We start from the raw sequence: 27,976 nt of genomic DNA, 5'->3' as shown, positions 1-27,976 counted from the left end.
GGGAGATATATATATATATATATATTTTTTTTTTTTTTTTTATGATCACATGGGTTAGTTAATACTCTTATGATTGAGGAAGGCATACGTCTTCCTTCAGGGAGTTTCTTTTGGGATATAGCTATATCAGTGTACAGTTAAAGGACAGTAGTATTTGAAGCACATGCCAGTTATCTTTGTAAGGGACTCTGATAGCTAGAGGAATTCAGAAAAAATGGGAGATCAGTAAGGAATGACCTAGAAGGAAGATCTCTTAGAAGTGAGGATATAATGATACTTGTAAGACCTTTGCATAAAAGAGTAGCATTCAAATAGGTAGAGCTCTGCACCAGGGTTTTAAAACTTTTAACTTAATTTTTTGAATGAACATTTTCCTGGTACATTATTTAGTATTTCAAGATAATGTTGAGAAAAAGTTAGGGGTAAGTTTTGTTTTCCTGTATATAAATTCCTTAACTGTTGAAGAATGATTATATTACAGACAGGCTCTTCTGGCCTTAGAAGGTACTGCTGGACTGAAAGATTTGGGGCACACTGTGAAATACTAATTGTTTGTGTGTACTTGTGACTATGAGTCTATAAATGTGTGCATTCCAGACTCAAGCATAAATAATTAGTAATATTTTTCTTCCATTGTTTTGTAGTGCATGTATCTCGCACCTTCAGTAATACTGTTTAATGGAAGGAGTATGTGTGTTCAAAGGCCTTTGTAAATTTATCAAACTTATTTCTAGAAGTATGCAGTCTGGAAATAGAGGATATAAATGGGATGGATGGTGTTTTTGCTTTGTTCTACACTAAAATCACTAGATTTTCTGATCTCAAAATTTAAACATGTAACCTGACAGTCAGAATATTTGAAATGAAGATTATCCTGAGAACCACAGAATGTTTCATTGCCAAATTCAGACACCCTACCCAGCTCTCTAGTGATTTAGGTATAGGATAAATAGTGTTTGCGGAAATTGTTGCACTATTATAGCAGCAAAACAGGACTTCAGAGATTTTAGTCATCTTGCATTGAATCCAGTGAAATTTCATGTGTTTTCTATAATGAATAGAGAATGAAGAGACATAGAAGCTATAAACAAAGAAGGTTGCCAAGTAATTTAGTTACTAAGAAGCAACAGCTTGTCAGATAAAAGTGTATTTAGCTGTTTTAGCTGTGTGCACATACATATTTTTGTCAGTAGTTTCATACTTCAAATCACATCTTAAAATAGTATTGCTAATTATTTCCATGCTTAGTGTTCGACCCTCATATACTAAAATTTTTAATTGCACTTTTTTTCCCACTCATAATTCTATAATGCACTTTCTAATGTTCACCACACTGCCATCACCACCACTCCCGTCCCTCAAGAAGGAAAAAAAAAAAAGGAAAAATGAAAAACTCTGAGGGGAATGGAGTTGCAGGGAGAGACTCCAGTGGTTGGAAACACATTTTGAGGTAGGTGAGCTGTGAACTCTTAACATTTAGCCATGTGGTAGTTTCTGGATAAGTAACCAGGTAGCAAGTGGAATATTGTGAAACTGTTCAGTGTATGTGTTATAAGTTTTTAATCATATCTATCACATGTAGTATTAGTATAAAATTATAATAATGGATGTTTGAATACTAAGCTATTTCCTACCTTGTTTATTTAGAGTGACTTATTACTGTTAGCTATAACTTTCAGTGGGGTTTTCGAATGGCATAACAGACAAAGCAGGTCAGATTAATTCTTATGTCATATAAGGTTTCATATGTTATATGAGAATAATTCTTACATGACCTAACAATTTGTAGTGAGTTAAATTTTAGATTGGAATAGTTTTAAAAATACTTAAACCACCTTATTTTAATAAGAACCTTAACATTGTCTTTCTTTTTTCTCATGGGAAAGTTTGTTGTTTCATGGTCATGTTTCAACATTGGTTTGAATACACAAATATATATTATTGTTTTACCCAGCAGAATGAAAAAAGTTACATATTTGAAAGGATTCTGATTGTTCTTCATATCAAAATTAAAAGGAGATGATTAAGAGATTCGGGTAAACTGTGGCAGTTGCCTTTTGCTATGCATTGTTTCTTCTAACAGTTACAAAACTAACCGTTTACAAAACTAACAGTTAAAACTCTACTTGATTTTTGATTCCTGGAGGAATTTTTTGCGTACATCAGTAATTGTTTTTATATTGGAAAAGTACCACAGAGAAAAAGTGTAATTACCTTTAAAACATATATATTGCTGCTAAGTGTTCACCTGGAGTGCGTGAATATGTATGAATTTTGGTAACGTATGTGCATATATAAATCTAATGTTTGTTTTTAAGAATATTTGGAAGCTACTTTAGAAATTAGTAGACCCCCCTCTAAGCAGGAATTTTCTCTGCAATATCAGACAGCTGTCATCCACCATCACTCAAACCTTCCACTCATGGGTAGGTTATTCACAATGGTTTGTTTCTTTGTTGAGCAGCTACGTTTGTTAATAAAACTCTTACATTGATTTAGTAAAAAATCTAATGAAAGAATAACTTTCTGCAGTTAGTCCTAGTTCTTTTATTTGGTAAGTGTTTGCAAATAAAAAGTAGTAGATGTAATCAGGCTGGACACTGCTGTATGCTATTAAGAGATCTGGTTACCCTTCTCTTCTTATACACACGCCACTCACCAAGTATTTATTGAGTACTGGTTATGTGTCCAGCATTGTTGTAATTGGTAAATGTTTAATTGTCTTTGAACACAAGAAATAGTAGCAGCAGCTTCCATATTTTGAATAATGTATATTGGGGAGTGTGTTAAAAACATTACTTAAATTCTCATTGTCTTCCTGCATACTTAGGAGAATATGCATTAATACACCTGTGTAACTGATGAGGAAAATGGGGCGATGCCTAACTAGCCCAAGGTCATATAGGTATTATGAGAGAGAGACAGGTGGGGTTCAGACCCCTTTCTTTGTTTCTGATTCTAAAACCCATGCATTTAACCCTTCACAATCTTCCCAAAGATAGCGTCACGTAGAAGATAAATCACATGGCTAGGACTAAATGAGTATTCTGTGTATTGTAGAGTATTGATTTGGAATCCCCAGGAACCAGGTTATTAACTGAGATCTGAAATGTAGCCATTTCGATACGATTATTTCTAGAGCTGATTCCTGTTTTTTTTCTAACTTGAGAAAATACCAGCTATTAACTTGAGAAAAAGTTAAAATATGTTAACTTTTTGTCCTTGGCTAGGGTCATCATTATGAATATTGATTTTGTGTTGGGGTAGGCTGAAGACAATTTATTACTACCCTCTGTAATACCTGACTGCTCTTTTGATTCCTATATGCCTCTGCATTACTTTTGGCTGTCACTTTACAATGCAGTTATTATCCCTATGTTTAGTGGTGCTTTAATTATTATTATTTTTTTTTTACTTTTATTGTGCTGTAGAATGGCAACTGTAAGTGTGGACTTAGGCTAATTTACATAAAATACGATAAATAGGTTGTGATTATGAAGAATTAAGAGGCCCTACTGTGCATAAGATATGTGAATAAACTTGGTGGTGATACATACTTTGAATTTTTATTGTCATTTTTTGGAGTGCTTACATTTTGAGTACTGGTTTTCCAAATAGGTAATTGCCTCATAGCATAGTTCAAAATAGGTGAAGTATGACTTGATAGAGAGTTGGCTTGTATGTATGTCATATGGATAATAGGATTATATGAAGATAGCTAATAAGTTACAAAATATGACTAATATGGACAAAATAACATCTAATAGGGTACTGACTGCATGGTATGAAGACAGTCTAGTATTGACTAAAAGCGTGGTATTGGACCCAGACAGATCTGGATTTGAATCTTGATCCTGCCTTTGAGAAGTTTTGGGCTCTGGACAAGTTGCCTTTTCTGAGCATGTTTCTTCATCTCCTTTTGAGATAACACTTATTTGAGAATTGAAGGAAATGTTTGTAAAATATTTTTTACAGTTTTAGCACATAGATATAAAGAAATAGATATTACATGTTCTTATTTGTATGGTCAATAAAAGCAAAAGAGATGAGAATGGAGAGATTGATATGAGCTGGAAAAAAATCATAGAAAGTGGAGGATTGTTTCAACCTTGGATGGGTAGAATGTAGTTAAATCTAGAGAAAATAGGGCTTGAATAAAAGCATGAAATATTTTCCTGAAAGGATCCATAAGAATATAGAATTTTATGTGGGGAGGGGACAGGAGGAGGGATAGCATTAGGAGATATACCTAATGTAAATGACGAGTTAATGGGTACACCACACCAACATGGCATATGTATACATACGTAACAAACCTGCACGTTGTGCATATGTACCCTAGAACTTAAAGTATAATAAAAAAAAGAAAAAAGAAAAAAAGAAATAAAACCTATTAGCACACACAAAAAAAAAGAATATGGAATTTTAGTATTAGATTTGTAGGATCAGGGTAAGTTGTTGAGGACCTTCAGAACTACAGAGAAGACAGTAGATGTTATATAAAAATTTTCCTTTATTGAAAGATAGCATAGATCCAAAAAGTCTGTTATAAATGTACAGTTCTGAGAATTTTGACAAATTGAACACATGAGGAATCAGAACCCAGATCAAGAAACATAATATTCCAAAACCCTGGAAGCTCCCATTCTATTTCCTTCCAGGCACTACTTCCCCAGCCAAGGAAGGCACTATCCTGACCTTTAATGCCACAGATTAGTTCAGCCTGTTTTTGAACTTTTTAGATGAGTACATCTTTGAGTGCTCAGAGTATATACTCTATCACCGTAGATTAGTTTAGTCTGTTTTCGAACTTTATAAAATGTACTCATGCAGTAGATGTACTCTTTTCATAAAGTTCAAAAACAGGCCAAACTAATCTATGGTGATAAGTAAGAGGGTCTACTCTTTTGTATCTGCCTTCTTATGTCTGATGTTATGTCTTATCACCATGTTGTACATAGACAGTTAAAGTTATTTTAATCTAAGTCTGCTCATGTGTATCAGGTATGTTATGATGTGGATGGATTCCTTAGGATTGGCAGTGGGTTTATATGAGTGGACAAAGTTTGAAGTAATTACAGTAATTCCACCTTAATTTAAAAATTTTAAATAATCTTCTCCATTTCTCTTCTCTGTCTTCAGCCTGACCTTTTCATTGAACAGGTTTTGGCCAGTTAATAATATATCTAGATAGGTGAATTTTTATTTTTGAATGACTGTTAAATGAAAAAATAATCAAATTACTTATAAAGACTTCAAAACTACAGATTAGAAAGTTGAAAAAGTTAGAATTGCAATCTAGTAGAAGTTTTGTGTTGACCTAATTATGTTTCTGGGATGATTACCAAAATCAATTTAGTATTTCTACAGAGAAAAAGGGAAGATGATAAACATTGTTTGGTCCTCAGTTCGACAGTATGCTCACGTGAAAATATCAATATTTGTTAATATGTTAGATTTACAACATGCAGTTGTAATTGTGCATCAAAGTTGAAAAGTTGTTAGAATACAAAATAGAGATGCTTCTATGTGAAACAGCATACATATATAAATATCTTTTCTGATTCTCTATTTTAAGAGCTCAAAATGAACCATTAGAACTGTGTTGTACGACTCCAGGTTTCACATAAGAGAGAAGTCATAAAGTAATGTCCTGGATTTTCTAATAGATATGTTAGAACTTTATTAGACTGGGAGTATCTAACATCCCATTGATACTTAACAACCTATCTCTGTGTGATTGTTTCTCTTTCTACCTTTGTTTTTCTCAGTTTCTCTCATTGCTTTCTGTTTCTATTTTGCTATTTCTAGCCTTTCTTCAGACAGCCCTTTAAATAGAACATGCTATATGGATGAATTATATTTTTCTTTTGTTGTACTTCATACTTTTTTATGTTCCCTGATTTAAAGTAAGTTTTAATATTTAGATTTTTTTGTTGTTTTCAGTGATTTTTTTCCCCTTAAGAAATAGTGATGTGAGAGTTGGAATAGGAAAAGATTCCACTGCTTTTCTTTTGGTGCTTGTCTCCAAGAAATTTAAACCAAGTATTTTGTAGGAAATCGATTAAATATCTGACAGCAACTTGGCAACGTGTGTTGTTTAGTATGGACTTTTAAAATAAAGAAAATTTTTACTTATTTCAGTATGCAAAAGCACTAAGTAAATATGAAAGTGAAACAAAAATACTGAAGGTGAAGTTTCTGATGAAGTACATTTTCTAAATGCTGATAAATATTAGTATTAATTTATTTTAAATACTTGAAGTGTATTAAATTTTTATGCATACACTCTTTGGAAATGTGGAAAACAATGAGTTGGGAATTTCCTGAAGATGGGCACGCTTAGTATAACTTTGACAGATCCTTGCTGACTCTGAGTCTGGACTATTTAGTTCACTAAGCAGATTTAAACTGAGTGTAGATTATTAGCTACCAAAAGAATACTTGTTTTTAGTGGTGAATTTTAAGTGATTGCTTTATTCTATTAAGAGTGATATAATGCAGTAAATGTATATTTTTAACCAGGATTGTATTATTTATTGCTCTTATATACACCAACACATCATTTTCCTTTTTCTAACCATTTTAAATGACTTTCCATAGAATAAAGCTGAAGTAGTGCAGTAACCTGATGAGTGTTCCACATGATCTGAACTTTGTCTAAAGTGATATTTTGATTATTAAAATATTACTAAATGTAGTTTATGGAGTGATGGATTAATTTAGCAGACAGCCCAGAAATTATATACTTACTAAGTAGTTGTCGGTTTCTTTTAAGCATTCTTGCAAGGGACAGGATCAGTGGAACCAACATCATTGGTTCCATTGATGTTGCTATTGTTCAAAACATTTTAACATTCTACTAGTGAAGATTGCTAAAGTTTGTAAGGCCTTTATACTTATCCTTTATATTATTAGTCCTTCAAATTGCCGTTTGGTTTGTCCTTTGAGGATGAATTGGGGTTTGGGAAATGGTCAGATATAATCGGGCTCAAATTTGGGAAGTTATTAATTCATTAATTTATTCACTCATGTATTGGAAAATAATACATTGAGCACCTGCTCTTTTCTCAGCATACTGGAAGGTGGTATTTGCAGGGTAGATAATTAGTTTTAAATAAATTACCACTGTATGCAATACTGCTATTGTAATCTAGTCCCTGACTACCTCTACTACCATTCTCATTTCCTAACTCTCCCCTGATTCACTGTGTTTAGTGAAATAATTTCTGTGCTGGTCATTCCTAATCATATTTTCTTTGACCCAGATTTGTACTTTATCATATTCTTTATGGATTGTTTTTCCTCCAATATTTGTATTACTTACTCCCTCACTCTGTTTAACTCTGTTCAAATGTCACCTTATCATCAGTGAGGCCTTCTCTGATCACTCTATCTGAAGTAGCTCCTCTGTCACTTGTCTTTTTTTTTTTTTTTTTTTTTTTTTATCGTATTGCCTTTTCTTTTTTGAGACAGGGTCTTGCTTTGTCACCCAGGCTGGAGGGCAGTGGCACAATCATGGCCCACCGCAGCCTCGACCTCCCAGACTCAAGTGATCCTCTCACTTCAGCACCCCCAGGTAGTTGGGAGTACAGGCACATGCCACCGAGCCTGACAAATTTTTTTGATATTTTTTGTAGAGACAGGGTTCTGCCACGTTGCCCAGGCTTGTCTTGAATCCTGGACTCAAGTGATCCCTCTGTCTTGGCCCCCAAAATGCTGGGATTGCGGGTATGAGCCACTGTGCCTGGCATTATTTAACAATGCTTTTTCTTTCATAGCATTTGTCACTACTGACATTATGGTATATATTTCTTATCTCCCTGGAATGTAAGTTTTGTGAGGAGACAAGTACTTTGTTTTGTTCACCATTGCATCCTTGGTGCTTAGAACAGCCCTGGGACATAGTAAGTGCTAGATAAATATTTGTTGACTGAATAATTGACTATCAAATTTGTGTTTTAGCTTGAGGGCTCCAGACCAGTTTTGCTGCTTACTCAACATCATAACCATGTAGTCAAGTACATTAAACTTAATATCTTTCAAACTGGCTAATTATCTCATTATTCTAAAAATCTTTCTGGGTTAAAAGAAGTACTTTAATTGGGCCAAAGAAGACACCCAGGAGACATCTTAACCTCGTTCCTTGTCCTTATTCCACATATCTAATCTGAGACCAGATGGTAATGATTTTCTCTCTGAAATACTTGCAAATCTGTTTTTTCCCTTTCTGTTGCCGTGCCTTTATTCAGGCCCTTAGTATCTTTCCCGATGATTCTATTGACTTCGTAACTACTCTGCCTATTCTAGTTTTGTTCTTTGCCAATCTCTTCTCTTCTCTGTAACCAACAAAATTTTCCAAAAAGTCAGTCTTCCCTCGCAGAGTTGAACATCTTCTTCATTTGGGCTTTTATAATATATTGTATTTTAACTTTCTTATAATTGGTATAATTTTATTCACATGTCTGCCTCTCTATCACAGACAAATATTTGTGGACCTTTACTGTGTACTGGGTACTGATTCAGCAGTGAAAAAAATATATTGAGTCCCTACCTTTGAGGGACCTATAGTCTGGTGGTGAGAACACAGACAGTAAACACGTGAATGCAGAATTTTAGGTACTGATAAATGCTCTTAATAGTGTAAAATCAGGTATGTGAAAAAGAGTGATGGCCGGGGGGGTTGTCAGAGAAAGCTTCTCTTAAGTAGTAACGTTTAGTTGATACCGACTAATAAGGAGGCACCATGTAAAGGAGGAAAGTCTTCCAAGTAGAAGGAAAAACTAGCCAAAAAAATGTGACTATCAAAGAGACCGGAAAGAACCAGTATGGCTAGTGCTTGATGAATGAGAGAGAGAGCATAGGAATATGAGATTAGGAGAGAGAGGGAGACAAGTAATAACTTGGAGAAGGTGGTACAACTGCAAAGGGAAATCATTAGAGGGTTTTAGGCAGGAGTGTGATACGATGAGATAATTTTGAAAAATCACTTTGCCGCTTGGACAATAGACTGTAGCCCTTGGAGCAGGCACTCCATAGCACATGTCATTAAATCAATATTAACTGGATTAATAAGTGAATGAATTAATTCTTTCATTCTTGTTACAAGACAGGCAAGATTATTCCATTTGAATAACTTGAAACTGAAGTAGTGTATTGTTTTTCAAGACGAGGTAGCAAAACCAAACATTATGGAAATGATAGTGGTATTAATAGATTTCCTGTTAAGCGATGTATGTATAACCCTAATTAATATTTTTGAGTTATCAAGTAATGCCTGATTACTAATTTTAACAACAATTCTTTTCACTGTGGGTGGAAATGCTGTATTTAATGGGTATATAACAGAGTATTCTGCCAGTTTTTGTGAAGGTTGAGGTTACAAGATAATCAGACCTTGCTCTTCAGGAACCTCCAGTTAGTCGCATGTTATTCAAAAAATGTAGACTGAATGGATGATTGAGCTAGACTGACAAATCAAGAGGCCCAGAAGAGACTTCTTAGCCTTATATAATCTTTGTAAAAAATTATTCTGTTCATTTGATCTACTTTCATGCTGCTGTTGCAGTTAGGTGCTTTCATTTAGATGTTGAATCTATCCTTGGGAATATGGAGAAGTACTGAAAATAGCAGAATGAGTGAAGTTAACTTTAATTTCAAATAAATTTTCATTCTAGATATGAGCTCTCCCCTTCCTCTCATTTATGTCAGTCTTTCCCCTTATTCAACTGTAACTGCCACTGTTGTCCCACCCATCCAGCACCAAGATATGTGGGCTGTGAGTGCTTTGGAAACAATCATTTTTTCTTGGAGCTGAATCAGAATGGCTTATAGGCAGATTTGGGGGACCTTCTTGTCTTTCATTTCACAGTTTTTATTCATATGTTCTTTGTACTTTTTTTTTTAAGTGAATGTGATCCCTGCAGTCTGTTCTTTAGCATCTAGATTTTCAGCCAGTTGTTAAAATTAAAACCCTTTTTAACCCCTCTTCTCCCCTCCCCTCCCCTCCCCTCCCCTCTCTCTCCTTTCTCTTCTCTGAGACAGAATCTTGCACTGTCGCCCAGGCTGGAGTGCAGTGGGACGGTCTCTACACACTACAACCTCCGCCTCCCAGGTTCAAGTGATTCTCCTGCCTCAGCCTTCCGAGTAGCTGGGATTACAGGCACCCGCCGCCATGCTCAGCTCATTTTTTGTATTTTAAGTGGAGACAGGGTTTCACCATGTTGGCTAGACTGGTCTTAAACTCCTGACCTAGTGGTCCACCCAGCTTGTCCTCCCAAAGTGCTAGGATTACAGGCGTGAGCCACTGCGCCCGACCCCTGTTCTTGCTTTCTAATTCTGTGGATTTAATAAACATTTATTTAACAAATATTTTATTTATTTTTGTGCTAGGCACTGTGCTAGATCCTAAATATTTTTTAAAGAGGCTATAGCATGAGCGTGTGTGTCTTTGTTAAAATAAAATCATGGTTCGCGGTTGGCAGATGGATGAGAGCCGCTGTGGTGGAGATTGCTCAGCAATCACCACACTCTTTCTTCTGAGTGAGACTGAGGGTTCGTAATCCTCAGGGTAGTATTCCTGGAAGCACTAGGGACGACACTAGAGTTTAAACCTGATTTGCCATGACAAGTATAATTGAATAATGTCTGTTTTGGTTTGTTGACTGAGGGATATTTTGCACTTTCAGCAAATAGGGAAGGAGTATTTAGCTACTTATTTAATTGTATTATTTATTACTGTTAGCATTTTCCAGAGAAAGTTTTATTGGTTAGGTGCATCAGGGGCATTGAAATAACCTAAAATAAATTGGAGAAAAACTATGAAAAAATTTGCCTAGTGATTTGTCTTTTTTAAAAAATTGGTTCATGAAAGTGTTTGGATGTAATCTAATCAGTTGAATACTCTTACAAATGTAATTGCTGAAAGTAGCATGGATGTGATTCTTAACTAATAGTGTTATTTATTTGATATTTATCCCTTAGTCTGAGCAGGACATTCTTAGTAAGCCAAACTTTGCACTAGAGAATGGCTTTTTGGGTTCAGAAATAGTGTAGGGTGAAGATCATTGGTGTGGAATTGTAAAATAGAAGCCAAGTAAGCAGAGTTTAGAGTTTAGAACTAGAAGAAACTTATAGAGATCACTTAATTTTGAAAGACTTTTAACAAAAGAAGGCGGCTCTCTATGCACGAAAGGTAGTTTCCATTGTCAGTGTACTTTCAGGAGACTGACAGTAGTAAGAGGACTAAACTAGTCCTGCATTATATAATTTCTCTGCATTATATAATTCAGTGTGGAATTACTGGTTGTATGCCATATATATATAAACTGAGTTAAACTAGTCAGTAATCTTCCCCAGGATCCCCACTGGTTTTATTTTATGTGTACCTACATAAAATATGAACTGCAAATTATGGGAAACCTTGTTATTTTAGATCTTATTGGTAATTTGTACAGGTCTGGATCAACTACAGTTTGCCTTTGTGATACTGTAAAAAGTTTTTTTTATGTAGATAACCCTAGACTTATGATGGGATTACATCCTCATAAACTCCCTAAACTCATTGTAAGTGAAAAATGAGTATTTGTAGACAAGATGGGTTGCAAAAACAATATCCAAAAAATGCTAATGACTGGGTACACTGTAGAGGGTTGGTTCTTTCTGTTGCCCTGGTTGGATTGCAGTGGCAGGATCATAGCTCACTGTAACCTCAAACTCCTGGGCTCAAGGGATCCTCCTGTCTCAGCTTTCTAAGTAGCTAGGACTATGCACACATACCACCACGCCCAGCTAATTTTTAAATTTTTTTTTTGTAGAGATGGATGTCTTGCTGTTAGCCAGGCTGGTCTTGAATTCTTGTTCTCAAGCAGTCCACCCACATTAGCATCCCGAAGTGCTGGGATTACAGGTGTGAGCCACCACGCCTGGCCTGTTTACCCTTGCGATCATGTGGCTGACTGAGATCTTGACTCACTACTTCTGCCCAGCATTATGAAGGAGTATCCTACCACATACTGCTGCTCAGGAAAATATCAAAATTCAGAATTCAAAGTACGGTTTCTATTGAATGCATGTTGCTTTGCAACATCTTAAAGTAAGAAAATTTTAAGTTGAACCATCATGAGTTGGTGACTGTTTATATATTAATTTTAAGCTATTTTAGAAAATTACCATATCACTCCTTTTTTGAAAATATACATTCCTGATTACTACTGTGAAATGAAAACTGAGTTTGTAGAAGGGATAATCGAAAATCACATTTTTTTTTTTTNATGTATACTGTGTACACGCTGTATATGCTATATATAGCATGTATACTGTGTACACGCTGTATATGCTATATATAGCATGTATACTGTGTACACGCTGTATATGCTATATATAGCATGTATACTGTGTACACGCTGTATATGCTATATATAGCATGTATACTGTGTACACGCTGTATATGCTATATATAGCATGTATACTGTGTACACGCTGTATATGCTATATATAGCATGTATACTGTGTACACGCTGTATATGCTATATATAGCATGTATACTGTGTACACGCTGTATATGCTATATATAGCATGTATACTGTGTACACGCTGTATATGCTATATATAGCATGTATACTGTGTACACGCTGTATATGCTATATATAGCATGTATACTGTGTACACGCTGTATATGCTATATATAGCATGTATACTGTGTACACGCTGTATATGCTATATATAGCATGTATACTGTGTACACGCTGTATATGCTATATATAGCATGTATACTGTGTACACGCTGTATATGCTATATATAGCATGTATACTGTGTACACGCTGTATATGCTATATATAGCATGTATACTGTGTACACGCTGTATATGCTATATATAGCATGTATACTGTGTACACGCTGTATATGCTATATATAGCATGTATACTGTGTACACGCTGTATATGCTATATATAGCATGTATACTGTGTACACGCTGTATATGCTATATATAGCATGTATACTGTGTACACGCTGTATATGCTATATATAGCATGTATACTGTGTACACGCTGTATATGCTATATATAGCATGTATACTGTGTACACGCTGTATATGCTATATATAGCATGTATACTGTGTACACGCTGTATATGCTATATATAGCATGTATACTGTGTACACGCTGTATATGCTATATATAGCATGTATACTGTGTACACGCTGTATATGCTATATATAGCATGTATACTGTGTACACGCTGTATATGCTATATATAGCATGTATACTGTGTACACGCTGTATATGCTATATATAGCATGTATACTGTGTACACGCTGTATATGCTATATATAGCATGTATACTGTGTACACGCTGTATATGCTATATATAGCATGTATACTGTGTACACGCTGTATATGCTATATATAGCATGTATACTGTGTACACGCTGTATATGCTATATATAGCATGTATACTGTGTACACGCTGTATATGCTATATATAGCATGTATACTGTGTACACGCTGTATATGCTATATATAGCATGTATACTGTGTACACGCTGTATATGCTATATATAGCATGTATACTGTGTACACGCTGTATATGCTATATATAGCATGTATACTGTGTACACGCTGTATATGCTATATATAGCATGTATACTGTGTACACGCTGTATATGCTATATATAGCATGTATACTGTGTACACGCTGTATATGCTATATATAGCATGTATACTGTGTACACGCTGTATATGCTATATATAGCATGTATACTGTGTACACGCTGTATATGCTATATATAGCATGTATACTGTGTACACGCTGTATATGCTATATATAGCATGTATACTGTGTACACGCTGTATATGCTATATATAGCATGTATACTGTGTACACGCTGTATATGCTATATATAGCATGTATACTGTGTACACGCTGTATATGCTATATATAGCATGTATACTGTGTACACGCTGTATATGCTATATATAGCATATATAGTGTGTACTATAGCATATATAGTGTGTACACACTATGCTATATATATGCTATATACACACTATATACACTATATATACTCTATATACACTATACACTATATACTGTATATATATATACTATATATATATGTGAAAAAGCAAGTTGTTCATCTAGATCACCTTCCTTTCGGGTAATCTGTTTTTCTGTCTATATTTCTTTCAAACATTTTGTTTCAAACATTTCTTTCAAACAATTTCTTTCAAACAGTTTGAATAAAATGTGTTTAGATGGTTATTTATTCTGCCTTGGGTTTCATTGGGCATCGTGATTCTAAATATTTCAAGTCTTTGAGTAATTCCAGAAAAGTGTCAGTCGTTGTGTTTTTGAGTATTGCGTTTCCCCCGTTTTGTCTTGTTACCTCCTTTATGAACTCTCATTAAATGTATGTTAGACTTTCTCATTATCTTTCTTGGTTGTTAAACTTCTTTATGTGTTTCATCTCCTTTTTTCTGAGAAGCTAAGTTCCGTATAATACCTTCAGCTAAGTCTTTTGTTCATTAATTCTTTTGCTAGCAGTGTTTATGCTGTTCATCCCTTCCACTGACTTATTTCAGTTATGATATTTTTATTTCAAGAAGTTCTACTTGGACTGCCCTCCTTCCCTGCCTGCCTTTCTTCCTTCCTTCCTTCCTTCCTTCCTATTCTGTCATGGATCTTTTCGATATCTTTTTTTTTTTTTTTAAATGCTCTCTTGAGTGTTCTTCTCACTTCTTTTTTTCCATTAAGCCAGAGGTTTGCAAATTATGGCTTGCAAATCTGGCTTGCTATTGCATATGTAAATAACATTTTATTGGCACATGACTATGCTTATTTGTTTTAAGTTTTATCTGTGGCTGCTTTGGTGCCATCGTTGTGGAGTTAAGTAGTTGAAACAGAGACTGTGTGACCTTTAAAGCTTCAAGTGTTTACTGTATGACTCTTTATGAACAAGTTTGCCAGCTCCCCTGTTTTAGATATATAAAACATAATTATTATTTCATTGAATAATTCTGATTTTTAGTTTTTATATCTTTTTTTCTGGTTTCTATTTATAATGGCTTATTTTGCTCTCTACTTGTATGTTCTTGGTTTTTGGTTATGCCCTGTATTTGTTAGGTTACCCAGGCTAAGTAAGGGTGGTTATCTGGTTGGACTGGTGGTTGAGTTTGCTTCTGCCTGCTGCCTGGGAGCATTGTAGACCAAGGGCTACTTTAAATTCAGGTTCTCACCTTGGTGTTTTTTTCCCTTAACCATGCAAGAGTACATTTATATTCCAAAGTCACATGTGGTGGCTTCAGAGTCTAAGCAGAGTCTCTTTTGTTTGTTTTGTTTAGTTACCCAGAACTGCTTTTCTTTGTTGTTTACCTCTGTTGGATGTTCTTTTAATTTACCTTTTTTCTTAGGATGTAGACTTTTTTAAGGTCTAACTTTATGCATAATGGAGTCCTTGTCTTGCATTGACTCAAGGGTTAGCCTACAGTCCTCATGGCCTGCTCTTAAGCTTTGGGAATAAGATTTTATGTGGGTTCTCTAAAGCAGAGCTTCTGAAATTTAATGCTTTGTTGGAGGTCCCAGACACCATCCTTAGATTCAGTGATTCACTAGAACTCATTATGGCAAAAAGATATGACACAAAATCAGCAAAGGGAAAAGATACATGGGGCAAAGTCTGGGGAAACCAGCACAAGCATCTAGAATCTTCCCAGCAGAGTCACACAGGACTTGCTAGTTCCCTCCAGTTATGAATTGTGACAACCCATGAAATGTTGTCAACCAGGGAATCTCGTTAGAGACTCAGTGCCCAGGGTTTTTATTTGAGGAATTGCCAAGTAGGTAGCCTCTACCTGGCAGATAACAAAATTCCAAACTTGCAGAACAAAAACAAGTATTTCATATAAAACATACTGTTTGTATAAACAGTTTAGGTCCAGTGAGCCACCTTACCAGTTTAGAGAACCTCCCAAAATTTAAGTTCCTGTATGCCAGCTGAGGGTCAACCTTGTAAGCAGGCCTTTTTAAAGATAAGCAGTTAGGCCTGCTAGGTTAACTTTTTTTCCTGCACAAATACACAGTTGACCACCTGGGGATTTTTGCCATAATGAAGAGTCCAGTTCAGTAGGCCTAGAAGGGCTCAAGATTTTGCATTTATGATATGCTTGCAGGTCGTACTTATGTTGATTGTCCACAGCTACACTTTGGTAGCCAGGTAGTTGTTCTTAGGGCCAGAAACCCTTCTTTTCATTAATGTTTTTATCCTAAATGGCCAAAGTCTTCTATTCTGAATTAGTGGGAAAATTCTTTGTTGTGGTTAAATTCTTTGTGTTGACAAACTATTTCTGGGGCAATATGGTTTACTTTTGTTAAACTTTTCTAACTTAAGATCTAAATTTATACATCACTACATATTTTGTGTCTTGGAAGAATGGAAAAAGTAACAGTTTCAATAACTTAGTTGTAGAAAAGAGTGCAACATTTTCACTTTGGTAGTATTAATTATATAGGTCCATAGTCTCTTCTCCACAACTTTGAAAACCTAAAAACTCTGAGAATGGAAGCTTTTTCCGTAAATAACCTGACCTGTTAAAACTGACCTGACCTAAACTCGTTTCATATAGCAAAGCCTGACTGAAATTTGTCTTCTTAATATTTATCTCAGTGTGTCTAGTCATATGTTTTTCCTAAAAGAAATAATAGTTTTTGAATGGGTAATGTTGTACAAAACACTGATTCTGTGTAAAAACAGGATACCATTATAATGTAGTCTATGTAAGAGGTTACTAAGATACATGAACTAAAGCAGGGGTTCCCAAACCCCTGGCTGTCTACCGGTACTAGTCCATGGCCTGTTAGGAACAGGGCCACATAGCAGGAGGTGAGCAGCGGGCAAGCACGCATTGCCACCTGCTCTGCCTTCTGTCAGATCCGTGATGGCATTCGATTCTCATAGGAGCATGAACCCTATTGTGAACTGCACATCCAAGGGATCTAGGTTGTGCCCTCCTTATGAGAATCTAATGCCTGATGATCTGAGGTGGAACAATTTCATCTGAAACCATCCCCCCACACTTGACCCTGTCCATTGAAAAACTGTCTTCCACAGAACCGGTCCCTGGTGCCAAAAAGTTTGGGGACTACTGTTGTAAAGTGTCTCAGTGATACCTGATGACTACCTGGATGTAAGTAGATTTCATGGAGTCCATATTACTATTTTCAATAGTAATATTATTTGAAGATGTAATTTTTTTAAAGTTTTTTTAGGATGAATTAATTTTTTGGTTATAGTACATGCTAAATTTGAGGTGGACATACCACAAAACATACAGACTGAGGTGCATTGCTTTTAATCATAGATAAAGTTTAGAATTGAACTTTTGAGGCATTGTTGACTTAAAGGGTAAAATTGAATTTGTTAGAGTTGATGAAGACAGTGAAAACAGAAACCTGAGGAAAAGGAGATAGTACTTTAGGTAATTTTTGTTGTCTTTGTTGTTGTTTACATTTAAAACTTTTTTTTTTCCTGGCAACCTTCATTTAACTTAAAACTTTAGGTAATGGAACAGGAGGAGGGAATACAGATCTTTAAAACAAGACATAAGGAGCAGTGAGGGATAGGTATGAAAAGGACTGAGACAGTGTAGTTCCAGAAACCACAGGAAATAAGGTGGATTTGGTTAGCATGGGTCAGTAGTGTGATGGAAAAGTCAAAAGTTTGAAAACTGAGAGAAAACTTTGAATTGGACAAATGGTAAGCTTGAGGAGGACAGCTTAATTTGAATGATGCCCTTAAACACCAAGTTGATGAAGTTTAGGAGATGATGAGGTAAGAATAAATTCAGTTGCGTCTCAGAGTTGGCAAAAAAAAAAAAAAAAAAGGAATGTGTAAAAGATAGGAAAAAATGGACAAAGCATTTCTTCATCATCGTCGTCTTTTTTTTTTTTTAAATTTTGTTTTTAGAGACAGGGTCTTGTTCTGTTACCCAGACTGGAGTGCAGTGGCACCATCATAGTTCACTGTAGCTTCAGCCACCTGGGCTCAAGTGATCTTCCCATCTCAGTCTCCTGAGTAGCTGGGATGACAGGCACACACCACCATGCCCAGCTGGTTTTTTTGTTGTTTGTTTTTTGTTTTTTTTTTTTCCCCTAATTTTTGTAGAGACAGAAGTCTTACAGTGCTCTTGTGCTGGTCTTGAACTCCTGGCCTCAAGAAATCTTCCCAACTTGGTCTGCCAAAGTTTTGGGATTACGTTCATGAGCCTCTGCACCTGGCCAGCATTTATTTATTTATGTATTTTTAAAGACAGAGCTAGTGAAAGATACCGAAGATACATGAAGAATAGTGAATAACTAATGTTAAAAATACTGGAATAAGATAAGATGTGGAATCAATACAAATGGAAAGATTAGAAAATAATACGGTAACAACATTTTTCAGGTTGCTAATCCACACTCAGATCTAGTGTCCTGCAGCCAAGGTGTATTTATACCTTTGCCCTCCCTTATTACTTTCTAAGAAGGTAAGCGCTTTTAACTACTACCTTCATAGAAGTCACCTGTCTGACAAATGATCTGAACTGTAGGCATGTTTCATAGAGAAAAGCAGAAGCATAAAAGTAGCTGTGCATGAAAATATACAACTGACTTCTAAATAATTCTGCTAGACTGATATATATCAAAATTAATGTCTCAGCCTTTAGGCACAGCTGTTCCATTCTTTCACAGGATTCATTTACATAGTGCATTGTTTCAAAGACAAACCGTTTTTTTTCTCTTGTAATAAAGGATTCCTAATTAGAGGACTGTGGAAGCCTAATGATTTTACAAGTATCTTTGTAAAATATAACAGACTAAGACATACAAATTATAGCAGAACATGCAGTAATGTTTAATAATTGCTTTTAGTTATTTTTACTGTCTTAGAAAAGGTTGTTCAAGTTGCAGACTGCATTTTTCAGTCTATGATGAAATTATTTCATATCTCGTTGCTCAGAGTTTTCCTGCTTTTCTGCAGGAAAATAACTTTAAAATGTTAGGAAAACATTTCTTAGAATGATAGTCATTTCCATAGACTGGTGAAGACCTTTTGAATTCTTTGTATATACTCATACATACTTTGTGTACAAAGTAAAAGTGCTTTGTGAATTTGGTTCAGTTGTCTACCACAAATTATCTTTTAACAGGTGTTATGAGCCCAAGTACTCAATTCTAATTTTACTATGAAAAAGGGAAAGAGATGAAGTCTCAGAAAGCACTTGGTGCCCTTTTCCCATTGAGCAGGTCTTACCCATTTTCTCCTTCAAACATCTGTGCCAGAAAATCTTTATAAATTCACTAATTATCTACCATGTAAAAATAGACAAGGATGAAATGATTAAAAGATTAGGTAAGGTGAATGGTTAGGCTTTAGTTCTTTATCTAGCAAGTGCAACCTGGCAACATGATTTTTAGCACTGTGTGAATATAATGCTTGAGAGGGTGGAATAGAAAATGATCAGAATGTGGTTTTCTGAAGGTACACAGCAGGCTTAAATTTTATTTGCCTTTTCTTTTGTTTTCCTATGCATTGCCATTTAAAAAATTTTGTATGTGACAGATTTGGGTAAATGCTATTGCATTGTTAATTATATTTAAATAGGTTTGTTCTTAGAAAGTTCTTACCTTTTCAAAGCAATAGAAATAAGTTTGGTTAGGGTTTTTGGAAAATCATATTATTTCATATCTTGTTGCTCAGAGTTTGGGAAGTAGATACATTTTGAAGCAGTGTGATCTTTTTTATTCCCTCTTTTATGTATGTCCATATTATAATTATCATTATTAAAACTAATCATAAGATAGTAAGTCCCTTGTCAATTCTTACATTTTTAGAATTCACAGGTGTGTCCTAGAGGCTTATTCTGTTATAAATGCCAGATTGTTAAAAGTCAATTTAAGAAGCATGGTCTTGTTTGCTATAAAAGGACAATAAACATAGTCTTTAATATCTGGCAAAATAACAAAATTTTTTTCATTCTTTTTAACTATTTATTGAATAGACAGACATGAATTTATTATACATGTTTGCTCAATAAATCTTTGACAGATTGACACCTGTGAAACCAGCACCCAGATCAAGAAACAGAGCTTGGTATATTTTAAACATTTTTAAACATTTTGGTTTTAATTGACACATAATAATTACATATTTATAGGGTACAGTGTGATATTTTGATACGTGTATACATTGTGTAAAAGTCAAATCAGGGTATTTAGCATATCCATTAATGGATTAATCAGTTTTCTGTCGCTTATAAAAGAATACCTGAAATTGGGTAATGTATAAGAAAAGAAATTTAGTTCTTGCCGTTACGAAGGCTGAGAAGTCCAAGGTTGAGGGACTGCTATCTGATGACACCTTATTGCCGTCATTGAAGAGTCCCAGGGTGGCACAGGTTATCACATGGCAAGGGGGCTGAGTGTGCTAATGTGCTAGCTCAAGTCTCTTCTCTTCTTATAAAGCCACCAGTTCTTCTCCTGTGATAACTCATATTCATGAGGACAGAGCCGTCATGATCCAGTCACCTCTTTAAAGGCCCCACCTCTCAATACAGCCCAATTTCACTGGGCATGAAATTTCAACATGAGCTTTGGAGGGAACATTCAGACCATAGCCGTCACCTCATACATTTATCATTTCTTTGTGGTGAGAACGTTCAAAATCCTTTCTCCTAGTTATTTTGAAATATGCAATACTGTTAATCATAGTTACCCTACTGCACAAGAGAATACCAGAACTTATTCCTCCTAACTGTAACTTTGTACCCATTGTCCAGTCTTTCTCTATTTCCGCTCTACCCTCCACTATTCTACTCTGTACTTCTATGAGATCAGCTTCTTTAGATTCCATGTATGAGAGATTGTGTGGTGTTTGTCTTTCTGTGCCTGGTCTATTTCACTTAAGATCATGTCCTCCTGGTTCGTCCATGTTGCTGCAAATGGTAAGATTTTATTTTTTTAATGGCTGAGTAGTAGTCCATTGTGCATATATACCACACTTAAAAATTTCATTTATCTGTTGAAGGACAATTAGGTTGCTTCTATATCTTGGCTATTATGAGTAGTGCTGCAATAAATATGCTATCTCTTTGGTTTACTGATTGTCTTTGATATGCTGATTTATTTTCCTTCGGCTATACATATATATATATATATATATATATATATACACACATATATATATATATATATATACTCCTAGTAGATATATATATATACTCCTAGTAGTGGAATTGCTGGATCATCCATATGGCAATTCTATTTTTAGTTTTTTGAGGCATCTCTATACTATTTTCTATAATGGTTGTACTTACTGATAGACATTCTCACCAACAGTATATGAATTCCCCCTTTTCCATGTTTGTTACTTTTTGTCTTTTTCTTCAGAGACAGGGTCTTGCTCTGTCACCCAGGCTAGAGTACAGTGGTGTGTTCATGGCTCCCTGCATTTTTTTTTTTTTTGCCTTTTTGATAATAGCCTAATTTAGGTGAGAAGAAACCAGAACCTAGATCAAGAAACAGAATTTGGTATATTTTAAAGTTTCTGTGTATTTATTACTGAATAGTAAGTTCATTTATTCAACAGATACTTTTTGAGTGTGGTTACTGTTTCCAACCATTTTTTAGGTATTTGGATGACATCACATTGGTGAAATAAAGCAGAATTATGGTATAGGGAGATAAACATCAAATAATTATACCATTAAGTGCATAATTATGAACCGTACACTGTCCTGTGCAAGGTACACTGTCCTGTGCAAGGCAGTACAACTAGGTAGTCTGTATTGTATTATATATTGAGGAATAAAAGGTAGACTTTGGAATCATACTGCTTAAGTTCAGATCTCATTGCCACATCTGGTATTAGTGTGACTTCTAGGCAAGTGAACTATGTCTCTAAGCCTCACTTACTAACAGGGGGACAGTAATAATAGTACCTACCTTATATGATTGGTGTGGAAATTAAAAGAGATTATTCATGCAAAAATATTAACACAATAGTATTCTGTGTGTGTATAGGTTCTGTGTGTATATAGTATTAGTGATTATTATTTTTGTGTCAGTGGTGTTGTTTTATATTGTAACATTTGAAGGTGATAAAATATTTCATAGAGTAGGTTCTAGTCTTAGATTTCAGATTAAATAACCCAAAGAGATATCAGAATCTAGTTGCATTGCATTCTGGCAGCCTTTATAGCATGTTTCATATTTTAGTGTGCATAAGAATCACTGGGGTACTTCCTATAAATGCAGATTACTGTGGGCAGCTTTCTAGGCACACTTGACCCTGGAATAGGTATTTCTATGATAATCTACATATTTTTTAAGAACATAGGCTTGAAAACTGATAGCCTATAAATGTGGTTTAAAATAATTTTTAATTAAACATATTAAATTTTTTAAAATAAATTTTTTATTTTTGAAGCAGGGTCTTACTCTGTCACCCAAACTGGAGTCCAGTGGCGTGATCATAGCTCACTGCAGACTTGAACTCCCAGGCTGTAGGGATCCCCCTACTATCAGCCTCTAGAGTAGCCATTCTTGACTAATATAAGTGTTTTTGATATAGGAACAAATAGCCAGTTAACATAAAACATTGTAAGATTTGTTGTTATTTACTTTTGGTGCATAAGCTTACTACAGCTGGTAGAAAATTTCCCCCAAATCTGTACTTGCTCTAGGATTCCCTGTTAGTGAATAGAATCATACATCAATTTACCCAGTCCAGAAATACGGAATTCATCCTTGCTTACGCCCTCTATCTTTTTTCCATCTATAAGCCATTATTGAGTAAGTTGTCTGCTTAGAACATTTTTTTAACCTTTACTTAAACTTGCCTTTCTCCTCTTCTACAGTTCGCTCTCCAAAGTTGTATTCCTAAAGCACAAAAAACTGATCGTGCCATTCACTTGCACATGCCTTCCTTAATAATTATCCATTGCCCAAAGATATAAGATATGTTAACTTTTATCTTTCTAAGTTAAGTCAACATATCTTAGAAAGCTGTTGGAATCTAGCTCCATTTTCATTTATTCTCATCATCCTGTTTTCTGGAGGTATAGAATTTCTTGCTATTCCTTGAGTTCATTGAGAAAAGTACCATGTTTTTTCACATTTCCATGTTAATGTGCATATTGCTGTTCACATTTTATATGCCTACAAGATGTATTGCTTATTGTCAAGAATAAACTCGTGTTAAGCATCTCCAAATAACATTTGTGTCACTTACTGTCTTGCTCAGTATTTCTTTTAACCACTGTTTATTGACTGTCCACCATGTGCCTGGCATTGTGCCAGAGGCCAGGGGAGCATCTGTAAACAGACAGGTTTCCTATTCTCACTTGTCTTATACTCTAGTGAAATCTCTATCAAGCACTCTCCTTTTATTTTATTTGCATGGTATTTACTACCTACCTGTCTATTATATTACTATTAGATATTTATGTCCCTCTTTTTTTCCCATTTAATTTTGATCTCCAGGAGTGAGATCATATATTTATTAATGTTCCTCTCCTAGCAGTTAGTGCAATATATGGCAGATGAGGAACACTGAAATTTATGACTGAATAAAATGTAGAATTTGAAATACCTATGTAGATATACAGAGCTATTCCTAGGTCAGATCATAACTGTCTTTTATAGTATAGATTTATTTTTCAAAATTATGTAAGTAATAAAATTATTAAATACAATCTAGGGGAAAACCTGTGTTCCACTCTATTGATGGTGTTAACAACTTTTTTTGAAAAAGAACCTTGGAAGGACCACTGTTTAAAATTTAATTTTAAAATATTTTAAGTTGTTTATATTATAAAACTTATGTTCTAAGTAAATGAATTAAAATAGTAATTATAGCTTCTAATTACTAAAATTATACAACTTTTAATAGATGCTATGTTCAAATGAATTATTAACTACATCTAGCTCACTTTCTGTTAGTGTTCTATACCTAGGTTGATCCTCATCTATATTTGAGAGTTACAATATATAATAACATGCTGATAATAAACCAATTAAAGGCATAGCTTTTGTTAATAGAATTTTAAGACAGTCAGAGGAGTGACCTGGTAGTTGTCACTTGTTTAATTTATCCAAAGGTACAGAATGATAAACTGTGAGCAAGGACTTTTTTTTCTTCCATTAATTATAACTTTTTCTCCTTGAAATCATTCAAAGTGAGCAATTCTTTGGAATTACAGAAAGTAAGATGTTTTTATGTACACAGAAAGAGGAAAGTATAAAATGAAGTAAGTTTATAATTCAAAGTTGAAGGGGAGGAAAATAGGTCTGAATCCCAGAGTCCTTGAGAAGAAAATTTATTTATTTATTTATTGTTAAAAGCATATAGGTATTTATTTGTTTTTCAGCCTTTAGTTTCAGGGGGTACATGTACAGGTTTGTTACATGGTTAAGTTGAATGTTGCTGAGGTTCGGTGTACAAATGATTCCGTTAACCAGGTAGTGTGCATGGAACCCAATAGGTTGTTTTTCAGTGCTCACTCCTCTTTCCTCCTCCCCTATTAGTCCCTAGTGTCTCTTTTTCCCATCTTTAGGGAACACAATTTTAATATGTTACAAATCAGCAGAAATTGCCATAACTCTTCCTGTCATCATTATTATAAGAGTAGGACACTGGGGGGCCGGCGCAGTGGCTCATTCCTGTAATCCCAGCACTTTGGGAGGCCAAGGCGGGTGGATCATGAGGTCAAGAGTTCGAGACTAACCTGACCAACATGGTGAAACTCCGTCTACTAAAAATAGAAAAATTTGCTTGGCGTGGTGGCACACCTGTAATCCCAGCTACTCAGGAGGCTGAAGCAGGAGAATCGCTTGAAACCGGGAGGCAGAGGTTGCAGTGAGCTGAGTCCCACAGTTGCACTCCAGCACTCCAGCCTGGGCAACAGAGCAAGAGTCTGTTCCAAAAAAAAGAGCAGGACACTGGTACAAGAAGCCAACAACACAATTCTAGTCTCTGGGAGAAGGAGATAATAGAGCAGATGTAGTCCTAAGAAAAACAGACACTGCAGTTGAAGTTTACACTTAAGGCAATCTTATTATTTATGGTTGTTATTTGTAATACAACCTGGGATACTTTGGGAAATGAAAATAGATGGTATTAATAATTACAGTGGTACGCTAACTGTATATTGGAACCCCGATAAGTCAGATATGTGTAATATATAGCTATAATGTTAGTATGAAGTATGTATCATAAGAGCATAGAGAAGGGGGCTTGTAGGTTAGGAAAAATCTATGCTAATCTAGTCTGAGCTAGATTTCTAAAGAATGACAAAGTTGTTCCCCAAGTTGGGTTGAGAAACAAAGGGCATGCCAAGTTAAAGGGACCTAGTGCCATCTTGCTGTCCATGTTGCTCTGTCTCTGTCCATATCATTGTCTCTCAAGAAGTGCTTCATGGTTTATCGTTTTTCTGAAACAGCTATGAAACGTTCAGTTGGTTGATTGCACTTCAGTTTTCCTACCTAGGCACGGGTTCTCCCAGCAGTTTCTGCTCATGAGCCTCTTTTCTAATAACGTGCGATTCCCTGTTATTCTCGTGTCTATCTTTATGATCTTGGGGGTAGTTGCTTGCCCTTTGTCCTCACTTCTCTTACAAATTCAAGAAGAGTTGTTGATTTTTCAGTTCGTTCAGATTTTTACTTGTTAGAATGATGTGATGACTTCCAGGCCTCTTTTGTGTGGAACCAGAAATGAAGTCCGTGTTCGGTTTTTAGTATGATAAACTTAACATTTTAGGAACATTATAACCCAGTTAAACTGATCGACTTGCCATTGTAATTGATTGACAGGTTTTTCTTTACTATTTTTGCCATTGTATTTATATTTAAAATATACCAATGATCAAAAGATTATTATGTGCTTCAGTTGCTTGAGAGAAAACATGGTTATTTCAAGTATGTAAATGGAAGATAATACTTGTTCTCTGCATTCCAGATGGTTACACCAGAACAAATAGACAGAAATTACAAAGGGGCAGATTTTGGCATCAGTGAAAGAAAAAATGTTCTATTTTGCTATCCAAAGATGGAATAGGTTCTCTTGGCAAATTTTGACTTCCTCTGCATAGTTATTTTATCATAAACTAGAGGCCCTTAGGAGATGCTATCCTTGGGATACAGCCTTTCTCTACTAAATTATATAACTTTCTGAAATTAATATTTGTTAGAATTTCAGGAAATGCTAGATTGTTTGAAGCTATGCTTTTCTCATCTTTCGTACCTGTGGATAAGGGTGAGAAGATGTACTTCCAGTGTCTTTGCTAGTGGAGACAGTTTTGCTTCTGGCTTTTGGAAAAGTAATGCTAACTACAGTAATCTTCATATACTTTTAGTCATGTCTGCTCACAAGAATCATAGATTATATTAAATATATAATTACATATTAGATTTGTGTAATTGTTTAGTTTTGTTCTAGTGTTGAAGTCCTGTATGTATCCAACTTTTCTCGTGGGATATATTGTAGTGTTTGTTTATGTGTATTCACACATACATCATAGAATACATTGTTGAACTCTACTCCCAGTCCCAGTTTCTCTTTGAAATTTTCAGGAAGGTAGATACAGTGATAAAAGCTGGATTTGTACAGTTAATCTCACAGTGGCTTGGAGACTGGATTAGAAGAAAGAGAGGCAATATAAGCACAGGGAATTAATTCATTGTGCAGCTTTTGCCATAATTTAGGTATGAGTTAGAAGAGCAGTTGAAATGCGGCTATGGTTGATATAATTAAAAAAAAAGGAATAAGATGTCAGAAACTTTAGAGAGGAGTAAATAGCACTTTGCTTGCCAGTTGAAGGTGAGAGATCAGGGAGAGGAAAATGTCAAAGATAACTTTTAAGGAGAAGTTTTCCCTTAAGGTGGGAAAGAATTTAAAGGACCAGTAATTACTCAGTTTGCCTAACTACCTTTTCTTTACAGTGCCTCTTTAAGGCCATTATCAACAAGCCTGGTCAGTCATTAACTGTAATAATTGTTGTTTCTGAACAGTTATAGATGATAAATGGAAATATATTTAGACATTTGCTTCAAGATTCTAGTCAGCCTCCAGCCCTTCAAGAAAACGTTTTATAAGTGATTTTAATTAGAAGGAGCTCATGAGTGTGAGAAACCTTGTATGAAGCCTAGAGGAAGAGATAATGAGAGGAACTAAAGCTTCCTTAGGTCCGTGCTACCTGATAGGCCATTATATGCATATCACCCTTCTTTCACATACTCCTTTTATAGTTGTTTCTTTTTCATTCTTCTCTGTCGTCTTGGTGTTTTGCTTCACAGGGCTATTGGAAGGCATAATTAGCAATACTTACTGGAGTTAGTACATGACCAGACATGTACTTCATTCTTAGTAAATGTTGGTTGGACCCTCCTCCTCCTGAGTACTGTTAGCAGCAACAACCTGGTCTTAAAAAATGTATACTCACATATTTATTATTTAATATAGAAAAATAATTCTTGAAAGCCTACTGTGTGGCAGAGACTGTGGTAGGCATTTGAAGATAATTGTAAGCAAGATGTCTTTGTCCTCATAAAGCTCAAAACCCTTCATAGAATCTTGGTTTGTGTTATATAATTGTTCACCTGTTTTTTTTACTGTCCTGTTTTAGAGTGAAAATATTAGAAATTACAGAGCTACACAGATAATGCTCTAGAGTAAATGACATCTCATCCACACTACTGAGAGTTTAGGTAAGAGTGATGGAAAATTAAAGGCTAGGTAAGTGATGGGATAGTGGATAAGAATTGAGGGATCCTTTAAGTGACCGTAAGATGTTGGGGAATATATTCTGAGAATATACTTATGACAACAGAGTGGCCTGTTGAGTTATCACCATATTTGGCTTTATTAAATTTGTACTGACTGATTTGTTTTTCTAAGACCACCAGAGCGGGCACAAAAGAACCAGCGAGTAGGCAAGGGTAGGA

At 35.1% G+C, this 27,976-nt stretch overlaps 1 protein-coding gene across 4 annotated transcripts in view; it reads left to right on the top strand.

Annotated features, from left to right (window-relative positions):
• The window catches only part of RICTOR (RPTOR independent companion of MTOR complex 2), a 131,514-nt gene that overhangs the window by 12,397 nt on the left and 91,141 nt on the right, over positions 1-27,976 (top strand). Inside the window, exon 4 of one of the 4 annotated variants that reach the window (XM_017853181.1) lies at positions 1,364-1,450. The exons of 2 other annotated variants lie outside the window; for them this stretch is intronic. The gene's annotated coding sequence lies outside the window, so the exon portion shown is untranslated. Of the gene's footprint in view, positions 1-1,352; positions 1,451-27,976 lie in introns of those variants that run through there. One more of the 4 variants, XM_017853182.1, reaches the window with a different exon arrangement.

The sequence above is a fragment of the Rhinopithecus bieti genome, unplaced genomic scaffold (assembly GCF_001698545.2).
Source record: "Rhinopithecus bieti isolate Rb0 unplaced genomic scaffold, ASM169854v2 scaffold_34818, whole genome shotgun sequence".
Classification (NCBI taxonomy): domain Eukaryota; kingdom Metazoa; phylum Chordata; class Mammalia; order Primates; family Cercopithecidae; genus Rhinopithecus; species Rhinopithecus bieti.
Note: the sequence above shows the minus strand (reverse complement) of the source record. Positions and strands in the feature narration are given on the sequence as shown.